The following is a 17123-nucleotide window of genomic DNA, read 5'->3' as shown; positions in this document are numbered from 1 at the left end:
ACGATCGCATGATATCCTTTGACGTCTGCACGGCTGGGCTTGGATGTCCCAGGCTGAAACAAAGCATAAGCAGGGCGGTTTCACCAGCAATCCTGCTCTGGTGCTTTGCAGAGTGGAGCCCAATGTCTCCGCCATCTGCTTGTCTGTGTTGCACCACCGAGAGATGCTGGATGTACTCCTCTGTACATTCACCAAGCTGGCGCAGACGAGGCAGCTGCAGGGAGTGAGCTCCCAGCGTCCCTCCATGCCCTGCTAACACGCAGTCTGGTCTGAAGAGACCCACTGCTCAGCAGGAGGGAAGCAGGGTTGCCAACCATCAGTAAATTTACAGACAGTCCGTAAAATATTATCCAAAACTGGATGCGTCCATCAAGCCTGTAAAAATATTTAGGTGTCTGTAAAATTCATAAAAGTGCAATAAAATTTTTAAAAAACAGCAATTATTCCATAGCAATTCCATTTCTTCTGTGCTGCTTCAGACATTTTACTGCAGAGCAGCAAAAACTGGACATTTTAGTTGTTTGTTTAGCTCAATGGTTGAAGTGACATAATGCGAATCACGTGATCCACATGATGTTATCATCTACATTATCCTGCCGAGTTCGGGTCAGCACATCGGCAACAGGACTAACTAATGAACGCGAGTTGAACAGCGCCATTGTTCTTGTGATGTATGAATGACAATGATTCCTTTTCGCTTTCGGCCCTTTATGTTGTCCTAATATAGCATAAAAATTATGTCTGTAAAAAAATTTGTCTGTCCGTAATTTTTTTCCCATTTTGTCTGTGAATGAAAGTTCTGTGGGTTGGCAACCCTGGAGGGAAGCGTCCAGAAACCAAGGCACATGCAGCCCTTAGTCTCTCGTTTAAGATGACTCACAATGAGGATGGGGCAGCCGGTGCCAGAAATTGGCACTGAATTTTTCCAGCACTGGACTTTCACTTGGTTACACCCTGACGGTGAAGTGAGGTGCTCGTTTCATTCAGCCCACAGCATCTGTTCTCTGTGGCATATCCCCCAGTGAGCTGCATCCCCCAGGGGTGGATGCTAGAGAAGGGAGGTGTGGTTTTCTCTGTTGGCATGAATCATAAGAACGCCCAGACTGGCTGAGACCAAAGCGCCATCCAGCCCCATGTCCTGTCTTCTGACCGTGGCCAGGGCCAGCTGCCCCAGAGGGGACGGACAAAACAGGGACTCACCCAGGGATCCATACCCTAGCACCCTCTCCTAGCTTCTGGCAGAACAGATTTGTAAAGCCCCCTGGCCAGGGTGAAAGGAAAGAGGAGGCAAGCAAGGCCCCGGCACAAAGGAAGATGGAGCGAGCAATGCAAGGGGAAAGAGAGAAACGCACACACATGCATATGTGTAGCCAGTGGCACTGCAAGAGTTTTAGTAGTGAGGGTGCTGATAGCTTCCTGCCTGCACCCCCCTGGCGCTGGAAGATGGGCTCTGCCTCCGGGAAGGGCTAAGGGTGGGAGGCCATAACTGGGGTTGGGCCTGGGGCAGGAGCGGAGCCCCAAGCAGGGGCCAGCAGCAAAGACCCCATATGCAGGCCCCAGAGCAGAGCTCTGGCCGTGGGGCCAGGCACAGGGCGCTGAACACTGGGCCAGCTGCTGGGGAGCAGGGACAGGGCTCCAGGGCAAAGCCCTCCTTGGGTATGGGCTCTGGAGTGGGGTGAACCCGGGGAGTGGGGCTGGGTCTAGGAATTGAGCCAGCAGTCAGGAGCCAGCTCCAGGTGAGGTAAGGGGTTGGGGAGCAGAGTGTGGACGCATGGGAAGACACCCTCCCCCCAGTTTTATACCCAGAGCCAGCAGCTGGGGAGCCTAGTGGGGGTCAGTGGGATAGAGCTTACCTCAGGTGGCATGGCTCCCGAAGCGATCAGCACACACCTCTGACAGTGGTTCCTAGGAGGGAAGGCCTAAGGGGTCTGTGTGTAGTGCTGCCCCCCCAAATCTCATTGGCTACAGTTTGCAGCCAATGAGAGCTGCAGAGTCGGTGTTTGGGACGGGGTAAAGCGCAAAAACACCCCTCCCTCCAGGGGGCAGGGGGACATGCTGCCGCTGCTGAGATCAGCACGGCTTGGAGGGAGGGAGGCAGAGCCAGCAAGGAGCCACCATAGACCTGCGGCGCTGCTGCTGGCATACCTCTGCATGCCCCTTGGAGGGAGGAGGCGAGCAGGTCTCTATAAGCTACCTGCGGTGGGGCAGCGTGTGCAGAAATGCCTCCACCTCCCCACCAGCAGCGAGCAGCATGGGGCCAGCCTGCATGCCTGAGCCCTGCCACATTGTGGAGGTCCCCTCTTGCCAGCGGCCCTGTGCCACTGCACAAAGTTCCTCCCGCCCACATTCCTGGCTGCTCCTCTCTATTCATCCTCCTCATCCCTCCCACAGGCCACCTGCCCAGGGACTGGGCTCCTGCAGCTCCCCTCAGCTGAGCTCTTTCATCCTAGCTACAAATCCCCTGTGCTCATCAGACAATCCCTCGGCTCCTTGCAAATGACCAGCCCCCAGCTGCTCTCAACCCCGCTTTGCCTCTGAACAGAGCTGGCTGCTGCCAGGCTCTTAAAGGGGCAGAACACCGTGTACCGTCCCCTCAAGGCATCCTCTGATCACTGGCCACTTGTAGAAAGCTGGGGCTGCCATCCCAGAGGGCTGAAGCTGGGCCCCCAGAAAGGCTGGTTTCTCTGCATGTCACCCTGACGACACCAGGGGTGAACTAAACGAGATTCTGCTCTGCTCAAGGGAGACAGGCTGCTCAGGGGCCCCCACCTGCTCCAGTCCTGAGCAGGGTGCCTGCTAATCTTTTCCATCCATGGGCAGAATAAATGTTGTTATGTGCACCAAGGCACAAGGGGATGTGCACCACCCATAGACACACACGCTGCCAGCTGTGGGTGCTCTGCTGGTCAGCGGGGCAGCACCTGAATTCTCCTGGGCAACCGCTCAAGCGTTAATCTTACAGGAACCACAGGTCCTGAGCCCCCATCCCTCTCCTGCCAAGGGAGGAACTGCCACAGACTTCAACGTGGGGCTCATAGGATCACAGGGTCCTTTCCCTGTGAGGGGCAGAGTGACTTCAGCTTTGCTGAGGCCAGAGGGCGGAGAGCTCATGGAGACCTGCATGATCCTGAGCGCCTGGGCTTCAAATGTGGTGAGCCCTTGGGGCGGCTGCTCTGCCGCTTCTCTGCATCAGTCCCACTTTCACCTTCCTGCTCCCCCTCCTCCTTTTCTCCCTCAATCTACACTCTCACCCTCCTTCCTCCTGGATGCAGCAACAGCATCACCCATTTACTAAACCATCAGGCCTGCTGTCAGGAGGGGGAGCAAAGGGGTAGCTTCCCCCAGGCTTGACATTTCAAAGTAGCGGCAGAAGCTTCAGGTCCTTTTGAAGTGCCAGGCAGCACTGCTTGGGCTGGGTGCGGCTGTGAGGGAGGTTTTGGGGGCTGACCGCCATGGTCCCAGCTGCACGAACACCTAATTGTTCTTGGCTCCACCTCTTCCACTCTTGACCCCACCCCTTCTGGGCTGCAAAGCAAGGCCCCACTCCCACCTTGCCCTGGGGACCATGGGGGCTGTTGGCGCTGCTGAGAACCATCATTCCTTGTGTTGTACCAGCTGGCCACTTCCCCAGCTCTTCCGCCCATCCCAGTGACACTGGTGGGAGGCAGAGGCCTGGCGGGGGGCCACTGGCACACAAGCAGTGACGGGAAGGCCGGGGGAGTGGTGTTAAAGAGGGGGAAGGAGACTGAAAGGAGGGATGACACGAAGGGTGGAGATGGGGAAAGAGAATGACAAGCAGAAGGGAGGGGAGGTGGAATGAAGGGAAAGAGCAACCTGGTGCTAGGAACATAATACATTGAAAGAGATGTTGCACTTAGACCAGCATCTCCCAATTTTATTTGGCCATGGAACCCTTCTAATCTTGACAGAATTTTGTGGAATCCCTAATAACAGTCACATATATATAGTGTTAACCCCTCTCAGCCCCAAACCTGCTCCCCCGTTCCCAGGATTAACCGGCCTCAGCCCAAACCGGCCCCTGTGATTAACCCATCCACCCAAAGAGGCCCCCAGCCTAACCCCGCCTGAGCAAACTCCGCCCGAGTTAGCGCCGCCCGTTACCTCACCCAACATGGTGGACGAACCTACCTTAGCCACCGCTGCTCCTCCGACTCTAGTCCCGAGGGCCCAATTTCATTGGCCGCCATATGGCCGGTCACAGCCAATGAAAGGGGAGGACGAGGCAGGAACTGCAGGACCCGTCTGGCTCCCCTTCCTGATAGCCATTGACTCCCCTTACCTGGCCCCCATTGCACACATGCTGGCTAGTTTGCAAGGGAGAGGGTCTCTGCAGCCCCCTGCCCTGCTGCCCCTGAAATAGTGGAACTCAATTCAGGTGGTTCAACAGCCGGATCCCTCCCGCCACCCTGCTGGCCGTTAAGCCAATTAAATTTAGTTCTACTGTTTCAGCAGCAGCAGTGTCCAACCCCGATCATTTTCTCGCACAACCCTTATTTTCACTCTGTGGAAACTTGGGGTTCTACAGAGCACCATTTGGGAAACACCTTCCAAACAGTCCCCTCCAGAGGTAACTCACTGTCGTTACCCCTATGCAGCACAATGAAGCTGTGTCTACACGTGCACGCTACTTCGAAGTAGCGGCACTAACTTCGAAATAGCGCCCGTCACGGCTACACGCGTCGGGCGCTATTTCGAAGTTAACTTCGACGTTAGGCGGCGAGACGTCGAAGTCGCTAACCTCATGAGGGGATCGGAATAGCGCCCTACTTCGACGTTCAACGTCTAAGTAGGGACCGTGTAGACGATCCGCGTCCCGCAACGTCGAAATTGCTGGGTCCTCCATGGCGGCCATCAGCTGTGGGGGGCTGAGAGATGCTCTCTCTCCAGCCCCTGCGGGGCTCTATGGTCACCGTGGGCAGCAGCCCTTAGCTCAGGGCTTCTGGCTGCTTCTGCGGCAGCTGGGGATCCATGCTGCAGGCACAGGGTCTGCAACCAGTTGTCAGCTCCGTGTATCTTGTGTTGTTTAGTGCAACTGTGTCTGGGAGGGGCCCTTTAAGGGAGCGGCTTGCTGTTGAGTCCTCCCTGTGACCCTGTCTGCAGCTGTGCCTGGCACCCTTATTTCGATGTGTGCTACTTTGGCGTGTAGACGTACCCTCGCAGCGCCTATTTCGATGTGGTGCCGCGCAACGTCGAAGTTGAACATCGACGTTGCCAGCCCTGGAGGACGTGTAGACGTTATTCATCGAAATAGCCTATTTCGATGTTGCTACATCGAAATAAGCTATTTCGATGTTGGCTTCACGTGTAGACGTAGCCTGAGTGAGTGACAGACCGAGGAAGGAAAGCCAGGAGTCAGGGCTCTCAGTGCCCTGCTGTCACCATAACACTGTCTCTCCATTCTCTTTAGACCTAACTAGACGCTCCATAAGCTGGGGAGATTGTGGGTGGGGGGGATGCACTCAAGTTCTTTGCTTAATTAGTAGCAATAGCTCAAGCACTTGAGAAGACAAAGGCTCATCTCTCTCTGCCCCACTTTCACCAGCACTTGGGAGCCAGGGGTGGGGAGCAATCGGCTTGGAAGCCAGAAAGCGCCCTGGATTCTGTCACCATGGCTGCACAAACAGCCTCCCTTATCTAGACAGAGAGGAACAAAACCCTCCTCCCGCCCCCTTCCTGTCTCAGCTGCAGCTGATAAAAGAAAGAGAAATAAACTATAACGTCAGGAAACAAACATGCAGGGAATAAATCAGCCTTGTTCAACACATGGCCTATTTACATGAAGGGCCTTGGAACTGCAGGTCTTGCCTGATGCTGAGACTTGTGTTTCAAAGCCAGGTGATCCACCCAGCTGAAGGTTCAACCCACCCCCAACCCCACCATGAAATTGCTTTAATCTGGAGTTTGTTTTTTTTAAATCTATTTGGTGGTCATTTTTATTTGAAATCCAGTTTTGTAATCTTCAGGGTTTGCATTTGTCTCCACGGCCCCAAGGGATTAAAAACCTGCATGAAAAAAAATGAGATTTTGGAGTATTCACATGACCACAGGGCTCTAAGCAAAGCACCAAATATTACACGGCTTGCAATAAATCCCCTGAAAACTGGCAATACTGATTCACAGAACAGGCCAGAAAAGATCATTACGATAATCTAATCGCCCAAGCCAGAAAGTTGCATCCAGTGACTCATGCATCATGCTTAACTTCTGGTGGAACTTACTAAAGCCTGGCCCTTAGAGTCACCCAGGCTCAAGCGAAAGAACTTGAGTGATGCAGGATCCACCAAATCCCAACTCAAATGGTTTCCAATGGCTAATTATACCCTTATTTTAGCCTGTACGGCTTGACTCCACAAAGGTATTGAGGCTTGTAACTTTTATAGAATAATAGAACTGGAAGAGACCTCGAGAAGTTATCAAGTCCATTCCCTTACCCTCACAGCAGGACCAAGCACTATCTGGATCATCCCTAACGGGCATTCTTGCTCTTAAATATCTTCAGTGATGGAGATTCCATGACCTCCCTAAGCAATTTATTCCAGTGTTCAACCACCCAGACAGAAAGTTTTTCCTAATGTCCAACCTAAACCTCCCTTACTGCAATTTAAGCCCTTTGCGTCTTGCTTGGCTTGAAGCTGTAGCCATGGGAACAATGCCTTTGTTACATACTGGGATCTGTCCTTCCCTTGGTAAGAAGCACCCTGACTCCATGCACACCTTTCCTTTCTCATCTGGTAATGCAACTTTTACCCCTGCTGTTCCACTTGGAGGCATGAGAGACATCTGTGGAAGATTTATTCACAGAGGTCATACACGTGTGAGCTGTTGCTCTTCAAATTCCGCGCTAGAGAGCAGATTCATCAACATGAGCTCATTTAGTTTGCAGATTTCAGATCCTGACCGCAACTCACCCAGGTCAGGTGGCCTTCAAAGATCAGGTTCTTGTAAGTAGCTCTGATTGCCTTGATATTGCCACAGGATAGCCTCTACTCTGTGGCCGGACAAACTACCACTAACATATGTAACCAGTGATGTAATAGTACTAATGAGCTAATAGCCTTGTCTTTTTACTAGACTGCTGGTCAATGTTCCCACTAATTTTTCCCATCCAGGTGCAGAATAAATTTTGTTATGTGCATGGAGGCATATGAAGAGGTGTACCCCCAATAGACACACACCACACACTGCTGGCTCTTGGTACTCTGCCAGTTAGCTGGGTGGCATTTAATCTCTCCTGTTGATCACCCAAGTGCTCTGCTTACAGGGAACACTGCTGCTGATTCTCTCCAATATCCATCCATCACCCCAGAGCTAAGAACAAGACTTCATAGCACCTCAGACACACGACATGGTAAAAGATTTATTTGGTCATCCTGAATGAGAAGGAGTGACACCTGAAGAAGTGGGTCCGTCCCACGAAAGCTCATTACCCAATAAATTATTTTGTTACTCTTTAAAGTGCTACTGGACTGCTTTTTTGTTTTTCTAAAGGTTAAGTCTGAGGACTGTAGACCAAACTTGCTGTGGCCTATGTCCAGCTCTACCTCTGACTCACTGAGCAAGCTCAAGCAATGTCCCTGTACCTCTCTTTCCTGTGCAGTACAACGGGGTTAACAGACCAGAGCTACAGAGAGGGCTGTGGGGTACAAGGGAGGAAAGAAAGCCAACTTGGCAATCTGAGGATCTGGAATCCCTCCCTCCTCAGAGGGGCCAGAACATGATACACTACTATTACTTAACCCTTGGATGCCATGTGGAGCATAGATCATCTGCAAGTCTCCCCAGCTTCACTCTGTTGTGGGACAGAACTTCTAGCTGGCTCCAGGAGTACCCCAGTTATTGTCCTTCAATCTCAGTTGACCTTCTCCATGTTGTCCGAGGTCTTACTCCTTTGCATTTTCCATGCAGGTTCCATGGCAGAGCTTGAGGGGCTATGCTGGACAATGATTTTCTGAGATTGTGGCCTAGCCATCCCCACTTTCTTTTCTTGATTTCAGTGTCAAGTGGTTCTTGTCCTGCTCTGTTCCAAAGCTCTTCATTTGTGACCAAGTCTTGTCATTTGATATGAAGGATGTAGCTCAGGCATCTGTTGATGAATGTATGTAGCTTGCGATTTTTAGACATTTTAGTACACCAGGGCTACGTCTACACGTGAAGCCTACATCGAAGTAGCTTATTTCGATGTAGCAACATCGAAATAGGCTATTTCGATGAATAACGTCTACACGTCCTCCAGGGCTGGCAACGTCGACATTCAACATCGACGTTGCGCAGCACCACATCGAAATAGGCGCTGCGAGGGAACGTCTACACGCCAAAGTAGCACACATCGAAATAAGGGTGCCAGGCACAGCTGCAGACAGGGTCACAGGGCGGACTCAACAGCAAGCCGCTCCCTTAAAGGGCCCCTCCCAGACACAGTTGCACTAAACAACACAAGATCCACAGAGCCAACAACTGGTTGCAGACCCTGTGCATGCAGCATGGATCCCCAGCTGCAGCAGCAGCAGCCAGAAGCCCTGGGCTAAGGGCTGCTGCACACGGTGACCACAGAGCCCCACAGGGGCTGGAGAGAGAGCGTCTCTCAACCCCTCAGCTGATGGCCGCCATGGCGGACCCCGCTATTTCGATGTTGCGGGATGCGGATCGGCTACACGTGCCCTACTTCGATGCTCAACTTCGAAGTAGGGCGCTATTCCCATCCCCTCATGGGGTTAGCGACTTCGACGTCTCGCCGCTTAATGTCGATGTTAACATCGAAATAGTGCCCAACACGTGTAGCCATGACAGGCGCCATTTCGAAGTTAGTGCCGCTACTTCGAAGTAGCGTGCACGTGTAGACACGGCTCAGGTCTTGCATCCATACAAGAGCACACTCTTCACATTTGTGTTGGAGATCCAGTTTCGTCTTCGCAGGTATTATCCGTGAACTCCATATAGGACGGAGAGTCTTAAAAGCAGCTGTTGCCTTTCCCTATCCTGGCATTGATTCCCTTGTCTGTTCCTCCATCTAGCCACATAGTACTCCCCAAGCAGGTAAACTGCTCCACATATGTACCTGTAAACTCCACAGTCCAGATCCTCAAAAGCTATGCAGATGCCTAACTCCCCATCCCAAGTTTTCTAAATACCTCTGAGGTTCTGCCTGCTTGATTCATGGGAGACGTGTACTTTGCTCTGAAAAAGAGTGAATTTCTCCAGCCCACAATCACCTCCCAGCCAAGGCTATATTACGTTGCCATCTTTATTGGCTCAGTCCCGGGCCAAGCATGGGAGGAGTGGGGCTGGTTTATCAATGAACATGGTCTATTTTTTTCACCAGTCTGTTTTGCACAATCCATGCAGCTCCTGCTTTTCCTTGTTACGCTGTTTTTTTCAGTGTTTCCCCCTCCCTCACCTCCTGCTGCTGCACCCATGAACCTTCTGCCCCACACCGCTTGCCTGGTCTCCTTCTCTTTGTCTGCCCACTCTGTGGTCTTGTGACTGTTACTCTGCAACCCCTGCAGCTCAAAAGCCAGCCTGACCTAATTTGAATCAGGGCTATTGAATCTCTTCTTGTTTTATCTCCCAGTGCAAGGGATGTGCTCCCAGTTCTACCGGCGGGCCAGATGAATGGCTAATCGGGGGTATTGTGAGGCAGCTTTGTCTTTCAGCCCCGGTTGTCAACTGCCCTGCTTGATGGGTCTCTGAGCTCCCCTGAATGTCTCTTCACTCTCTTGTATCAAATCACGTTACATGAACATTACGGGGAGGGGAGAGAAGAGACTTTGGACCCATTTTTGTTTGCCACCTAAACAAAGCAGAGCACAGTGCCACTCATTACACCAGTGAAAAGGCCAATCTAGAAGGGGGTAATTCTGCCAGGGCAGTGTCTGGCACAATACACCAGGCCATTTGCCCCTCACATGTGAAATAGCTCCTCTTTGCTCTTTTACTATTGTTTATACATCAAACAGACAAAAGGCAGGAAGGTAAACCACCTGCCCATGGTCACACAGCAGAGCAAGACTAGATTCTAGGTCTCCTAATTGCTATGGCAATGACCTAACCACCGGGCAGAGCTGTCCCATCCATAGGATGTGGTGAGGCAGCTGCCCCAAGCCCCGAGCTTCTGAGGTCCCTGGGGTGGCCACCCCAGCTGTCCTGTGGCTGGGAGTGGGGGAGGATTATGTGAGGCACGGTGTGGGTGGCAGGGGCAGATGGCTGCAGCAGCAGGGGGTTGCCTCCCAGCCTGCTGCCCCCCACTTCTCCTGGAAAGCTGTCTCCACTCCCAGCCACCTGCAGAGAAGCAGGGCTCAGGGGGCTGGAGCAGGCTGACGTGCATGTTGCATGGTGAGTTGCAGGGGAGGCGATCCTGGCTGCTGCTGCCACTGCACCCTGCCCCAGGTAATCCCCAGCCAGGCTGGTTGGGGGTAAGGAGGCAGAGCGGTGAAGGGGAGTGGGCCAATTTACATGTGAAGGGAAAATGGCCCAATGTAGTGCGCCACACACTGCACTGACAGAGTGACCTCCTTCTAAATTGGCTTTTTCACTGATGTAATGAGTGGCGCCATGCTCTTACCCAGCCCGGGGGGGTGTCACCCAGGGCCCCATGCCGGTGACACTAGTCAGGGGCTTGCACCAGACACCCCCTGCCCAGGATGGCCCTGCCACAGGGCGTCACCACCCTCTCTGTCTTACTCTCTCTCATTGAGCCTCTCTAGGTTATGAACCATCAGTTTACCCACGAAGCCTGTTTATTGGCCATGGCCAGGCTGACTGCAGTGGGGTGTTGGTCTTTGCAGTCACCACATGCCTCTCTGGGACTTTTTTTTTTTTCTTTGTGGGGGAGGCAGGGAGGGGCTGGTGCTGCTTTTACAACTGCTGCGGGGATTCGCTTGTGCCCTGCCCACGCCAGGGCAGCGCGGAGCACAGCACAGACTCCGCCCTGTCCTCCAGCGCCAAGAAGGAGCGAACACTTTGGAGAAATAGGTCTTGGCAGTCTGGCACCTTTTGGTCTTCTCCAGGGTGTTATTCTCCCAACCGTGACCTCGTGATGCTGCAGCTGTGCGCTTGGACTCAGGGGGCTGGGTTATTCTGGCTGTATTCATGTATAGATCACTATGTGGATATGAAATTTGTCTTTGCATCCGCACCTGTATCTGCAAGAATGAGCAGTGGATAGCTGCACTGACAACCCTGGATGCGGCTACCCGCAGCCATATAGCAAATACCCCCGTATTTGCACAAATGAGCCGTGGCTATCGAGATACTCAAGGGTGTAAAGCAGATATCCAAAGACTTTACTCAAGTAGACTGGCCTCTTTTTTCCCCACCCTAGACAGACTTTGGTTTGGCATTTAGCAGACCTTTTCATTTGGCCTCAGATCCAGCCAGGAAGATCAGTAAATTTAAGAACATGACTTGCCCCACTTAAAATTCACAGCTTCCAGTGAACTGCACATCTTAGAGTCCCTGGCGTGTAAGTGTGCTCCTGGATCAGGGTCAAGGACTTTGAATGGAAGCCAGGTATCATGGTGCCAGGTGAGAGACATACATTTACTTAATCCACATGTGAGTCTCTCTGATGAGTCACCCTCCAGTATACAGTTTTCTTTTTTAAGATTGTGCTGGCCCTGGATCTCTGCACACATTGAAACACGTCCTTGATGCTCAAAGAGCCAGAGACACTGCCTCAGCTCCAATCTCAACATGACCTACCTGAATAGATGTCCCTGGAACTGGATTCACTTTGATACATGCTGCTGGGAGGCATTCAGACAGCACCTTCAGCTCTTGACTATTCTCCAGTAAGAACTGCACTCCCCTAAAGAGACACAGGCACACATATCCCAGTCTTACAAGAGCTGGTTTCCTCATCTTGCGAACCAGAACAGTGCCCCCATACCGACTTTGTGTGTATGCCCTGGGGCAGTCAGAAGAGATCGGTGCTGGTGTATGCGGCAGGCACAACCCACAGTATCGTACAGTCTCTGGTTTCTAACAGGAGGGGTTTTGCTTCCAATGAGCGGCAGTTTCTTTTTGCTTCTCCTCAGGACTGACAGCCCAGCAAGGATCAAACTGTCCTTTGGCGCAAGGAAGCACAGCTCTTACTGACCTTGATGGGGTTATATATACTTACACCCAGCACTGAGCCTGTTCCTTAGGGCTATCAGTACCTTTCGGTGCAGAGGTCAGACTGGTGTGGCTCACAGCAATTCAGTGAGTGATTACTTTCCCTGGGATGGGGCTTCCCCCGGCGCTCCAGAACCTAAGCCTTAATTAGTTTATTATTATTATTACTATTAATAATAATAGTAATAATAATAAATCACAGACCTAGAAGGGATCTCAAGAGGTTATCTAGTCCACAGCAGGGCTAAGTATAACCTAGACCAGTCCTGACAGATGTTTGTCTAACCTGCTTCTGGCAGGGCCTCTAGCCCCATGCCTCCTCTGAGGGCTTACACGCTGCCCTCAGGCCTCAGTGCCTAGTCCGTATCCCCATCAGGCCACAGCGGCCTCGTCCATAGCAGCCGTCAAGTCCCAGAGGGCTTAATCGATGGCCCGCTCAGGCCCAGCGGCCCAGTGGCCTCAGCGGTCTGGTTGACCTTGGCAGGTCAGTGCTCCCCCTTCCTTGGGGTCACAGGGGTGGCGGAAGGTGAGCCCGCCCCCCCAGTGGGCTGCAGCCCAGGGCCCTGTCGGTGGTGGGCGTCTCCCCAACCGCCAGCTGAGTGGGGATCCCCACGGCAACAGGCTGAGCTCTCAGGATGCCTCTCGCTCCCTGCCCTGGGCGACTCCCTACCTCGTTCCAGAGGAGATGCACCGTCCTGGTGCCGTCTGCTCCTCCTCGGGCAGCAGCCCCCGAGTTCTGCCAGGAGCTGCTTCCCCGTGGTGGATAGCCTCAACTGCCTGGCCTCCCTGGCCTTTATAGTGGGCTGCAGTCGGAGCATGCTCGGTAGGGCTGCGGGAGAGGGGCCTTTCCCACCCAGCAAGCCTGGTCCCCACCCGCCCTGGCTAGGGCGGGGTTGGTACCACCCTGTCGCACTGCTCTTAAAAGTTTCCATTAATTGAGATTCCACAACCTCTCTAGGTGATTTATTCCAGTGTTTAACCACCCTGACAGTTAGGAGCTTTTTCCTAATGTCCAGTCTAAACCTCCCTTGCTGCAATTAGGTCCGCTGCTTCTTGCTCTGTTTCGGAGGTTAAGAAGAATACTTTTTTTCCTCCTACTTGTAACACCCTTTAGGTACTTGAAAGCTGTTATCATGTCCCCTCTCCATTGCCTCTTTTCCAGGCTAAACAAACCAATTTTTTTTAATCTTCCCCCATACATCACGTTTTCTAGATCTTTCATCTTTTTTTGTTGTTCTTCTCTGGACTTTCTCCTACTGGACACAATACCCCTACTGAGTTGTAATCAGTGCAGAGTAGAGAAGAATAATTCTCAAGTCTTTCTTATAATACTCCTGCTTGTACACACCATAATGATGTTTGGGTGTTTTGCCGCAATGGCACGTTGTTGACTCATATTAAGCTTGTGATCCACTACGAACCCTAGGTCCGTTTCTGCAATGGTTCTTCCTAGACAGTTATATCTCATTTTGTACATGTGCAACTGATTGTTCCTTCCTAAGTGAAGTGCCGTGCCTTTGTCCTTATTGAATTTCATCCTAATTTACTTCAAAGCATTTCCCCAGTCGGTCCACATCATTTTACATTTTAATTGTATCTGCCAAAGCATTTGAAGCCCTCCCTGCTTGGTATCATCAACAAACTTTATAAACGTACTCTCTGTGCTATTACCTAAATCAGTGGTTCCCAACTGGGGATCCATGGATCCCTGGGGGTCTATGAAGGCGTTGCAGGGGGTTCATGAAAAAAAAAAAAGATACACAAAAATGATCATAGAAAATAAGTTTTAAATAAATTGCAAAGTTACAGTCAATTATTATTGTTAAATTAAACATCTTTCAATCATGCTATTAATTGTTGTCTGAAAATCTATGCTGTGGTTTCCTTTTTCATTTAATGAAGTGTACATATAAGCTAAAATTGGCTTTTATGGGGGTTTGCGAACGGTTTGAGGGGATTGTTGGGGATCCTCACTAGTGAAAAGGTAGGGAACCACTGTACAGGGTAAACACCCACAAAAGAGCAGGCTTCATGGTGGGAGAACAGATTTCATGGCCATGATGTATTTTTCATGGCCATGAATTTTATAGGGCTCCTGATTTTTTTATTGTTTTTTTTTTTGAGCTGTAAAGCTGGTTTTTAATGTCCCTAAGAACTCGGAAACAAATAAAAAATAGACTTAACTTTGTTTTCTTTGATAAAAGTAATAAAATGGTTATTAGCAGTGTTAAATTAATCCTTAAAAACAAAACCCAGGAGTTTAAATAAAGCCCAGAGGGCTCAAGATAAAAATCATAATAACTACAAAACAGCTGCACAGACCTCTTTAACCACAAAAAGAAATTCCTTTTCTCTGCTTTTCTTTTATACAGTAAACAGCTTTGGCAAACACAGAACTCATAGATATGGGAAGGAAACACAGATTATATGGACACAAACCCTGCAGGGAGAGTGATCACCTCACCACAGACAGAACTATTTACACAATGGACATGGAGCTGGGCTGGTGCCAGGCCAGCAGGAAGAGCCTCTGGCCCCTGCCGGCTTCTCTTGGGAATGCCAGGCTCCAGCTGGCTGCCAGGGATCTCCTCCTAGGCCACAGCTCTGCCAGTCTGGCCAGCTGTCCTTCATCTGTGTAGCCATCCCAGCTTCAGCTGCCTCTTCCTCAGAGCTTTAAAAAAAAAAAGCAGTCCAGTGGCACTTTAAAGACTAACAAAATAATTTAGTATAATTTATTCGACACATTAACATGTGGTTTGAACCAGGATGCAAATTTTCTGGGACACTAGAGGGGCTCTTTTGCATACTTGGCTTAATCTAATTCTTGACTCCCCTCCCCTGCCCCTCTGCTCTCTGATTTGCTCACCTTGATCATTTTCTTCTGGTTTGTCAACCTTGATTACTATTTTTGGTTCTCTGTGCCTTAAAGATGGAGTCTGTTGCGGTATGGCTATGGTCTGAAGAAGTGGGTCTGTCCCACGAAAGCTCACCTAATAAACTATTTTGCTAGTCTTTAAAGTGTTAACTTTACAGCTTTTTTGTTTTAATTTATTAGGTGATGAGCTTTCGTGGGACAGACCCACTTCTTCAGATCATAGCCATCCCAGAACAGACTGTCCCACGAAAGCTCAACACCTAATAAACTATTTTGTTAGTCTTTAAAGTGCTACTGGACTGTTTTTTTGTTTCGATGGTATACAGACTAGCATGGCCATCTCTCTGTTACTGTTCCTCAGAGCTTTAGCGTTCAAAGAGGCTGCAGGCTCTTCCAATTACAGTGACATTTGGTGTCCTAGCCCAGTGGTGTCCAACACATATGCCAGTCGCCACATGCGGTGAATAGGACACTGCATTGTGGTGAATACGGTTCTCAAGCAACATGAAGCTTTTGGATCCTTTAAATGCAGCTCCTCCCGAGAGCTGCATGCAGGGAGCACCGTCCGCCTGCTCTGCGTATGCGCCCCACAGCGCTCTAGTAGCAGCCCAGTGGCTCTGGTGTGTTGCCGGCATTGAGTTAGAACAGGAGGACAATGGGTGGGCATTTATTTAGGGGAGGGTTGGGGGTGCATGACTCTTGGAAGGACATTTGCTTAGGAGGGGGAAAGGGGAATGTGGCGAAAATGGAAAGATGACAACCACAAGTGTGGCAATCTTTGAGCTCCTGTTGGACACCCTTGTCCTAGCCCCTCAGCTAGGGCAGTAGCCCATCCTTTTCCCCCAGGGCATGACGTGAGGAAACCTCCCTGGTCTCTAGCAAGGGAAGTGGCTCTGCAGGTTCCCAGAGGAAAGACCAAGCAGTGTGGAGCTGCCTGAAGAGAGTCCCTCAGGCTTGGGGCTACACAGCTAGCAGCCTCCAGCTGCCCCAGACCTCCCCTCCTCCGGACCATGGGATTTTCTTTGCCCCTCTGCCGTCTGTCCCCGCACACTGCCCTCTGGAGATGAATTGGCATTGGTCTCGCGGCTGGTGCTCTGCTCTTGGCCCATTTCCAGAGCTTTGTCTGCTGCTGAGGAAGAAGAGGAGGGGGAAACTGTGGAGCTGAGGGTCCGTCCTGAGTCCTTATAGGTGCTAACCAGCCCTGGCAGCCTTTCCAGTGTGGGCTCCCTGTGATGCTCTGGGGGGAAACGACTGCAGTGTTGTGCACAGCTTTGTAGTCAATCTCCTCTTCTCTGCAGATATGCTGAGACCCGCTCCAGTATTCACGATCAAAGCCTGGCAGGATGAGCTGGTGCTGCTTGGACTTGCTCTGCTCCAGGCCAGTCCAGGCCGGTGTTGGAGGGCCCCTCCACTCAGGGATGAACACGATGAAGGAGAGAGGCTCTCTGGCGCTCTCCAGCAGTTTCTCAAAGTGAGACGCCATGGCCTCCCTCAGTTCCTCGCAGAATGGAAGAGTCCCCGCAAGAGAGCCACTTATGGGGAAGAAATCCGGGAACAGCCTCCTGCATCCAAAATACCCATCTGTGTCCAGGAAGGCTGAACATTACTGTTTAAAATAGCAGTTACGGGATGAGGCAAAGCATTCAAAACTCACTCCAAGGAGCTTGTGGAGGGCTTCAAAGACATGCACTGGGAATGCCCCCTGCCGGCCAGTGCCTTCATACAGATGGACACCAAACATCATTAGATTTCCACAGAGAAAGCACCAAACCTCGGACAGAAACTTCTCAGGGACAGAGGGCTCTAGTTATGAAGAACTGACTGAGCTCTTCTTTTGGCAAGCCGAGTAGGCAGAATTAAACTGAGGGTTGAGCTTGGGCTGCAGGTGGAACTTAGGAAAACAGTTTCATGTTTGGTATTGCCAACCCTTTTAAATATCGATCCATGTTTAAAAACCCCAAGGCAGCCCCTCCCCTGCACCCACAAAGCATGAGATTATCTTGAAAAAAAATTGTGAGTTCAAAAAAGTTAAACAACATACATGTTTGGAGTCCTTTAATGGCTCTGCAGGTTTCCGAGCCTTCAGTTTCTGCAAGGGTTGTGATTTTGTTGTCCA

General features: G+C 51.1%; 1 pseudogene; it reads right to left on the bottom strand.

Moving 5' to 3' along the window:
- Positions 1-15975: 15975 nt before the first annotated feature.
- LOC142002103 (mRNA (2'-O-methyladenosine-N(6)-)-methyltransferase pseudogene) lies at positions 15976-16751 on the bottom strand (annotated as a pseudogene).
- Between the last annotated feature and the right edge of the window lie 372 nt (positions 16752-17123).

The sequence above is a fragment of the Carettochelys insculpta genome, chromosome 27, assembly GCF_033958435.1.
Source record: "Carettochelys insculpta isolate YL-2023 chromosome 27, ASM3395843v1, whole genome shotgun sequence".
In the NCBI taxonomy this organism is placed as follows: domain Eukaryota; kingdom Metazoa; phylum Chordata; order Testudines; family Carettochelyidae; genus Carettochelys; species Carettochelys insculpta.
The sequence above is the reverse complement of the archived record's forward strand: the minus strand, read 5'-3'. Positions and strand labels throughout refer to the sequence as shown.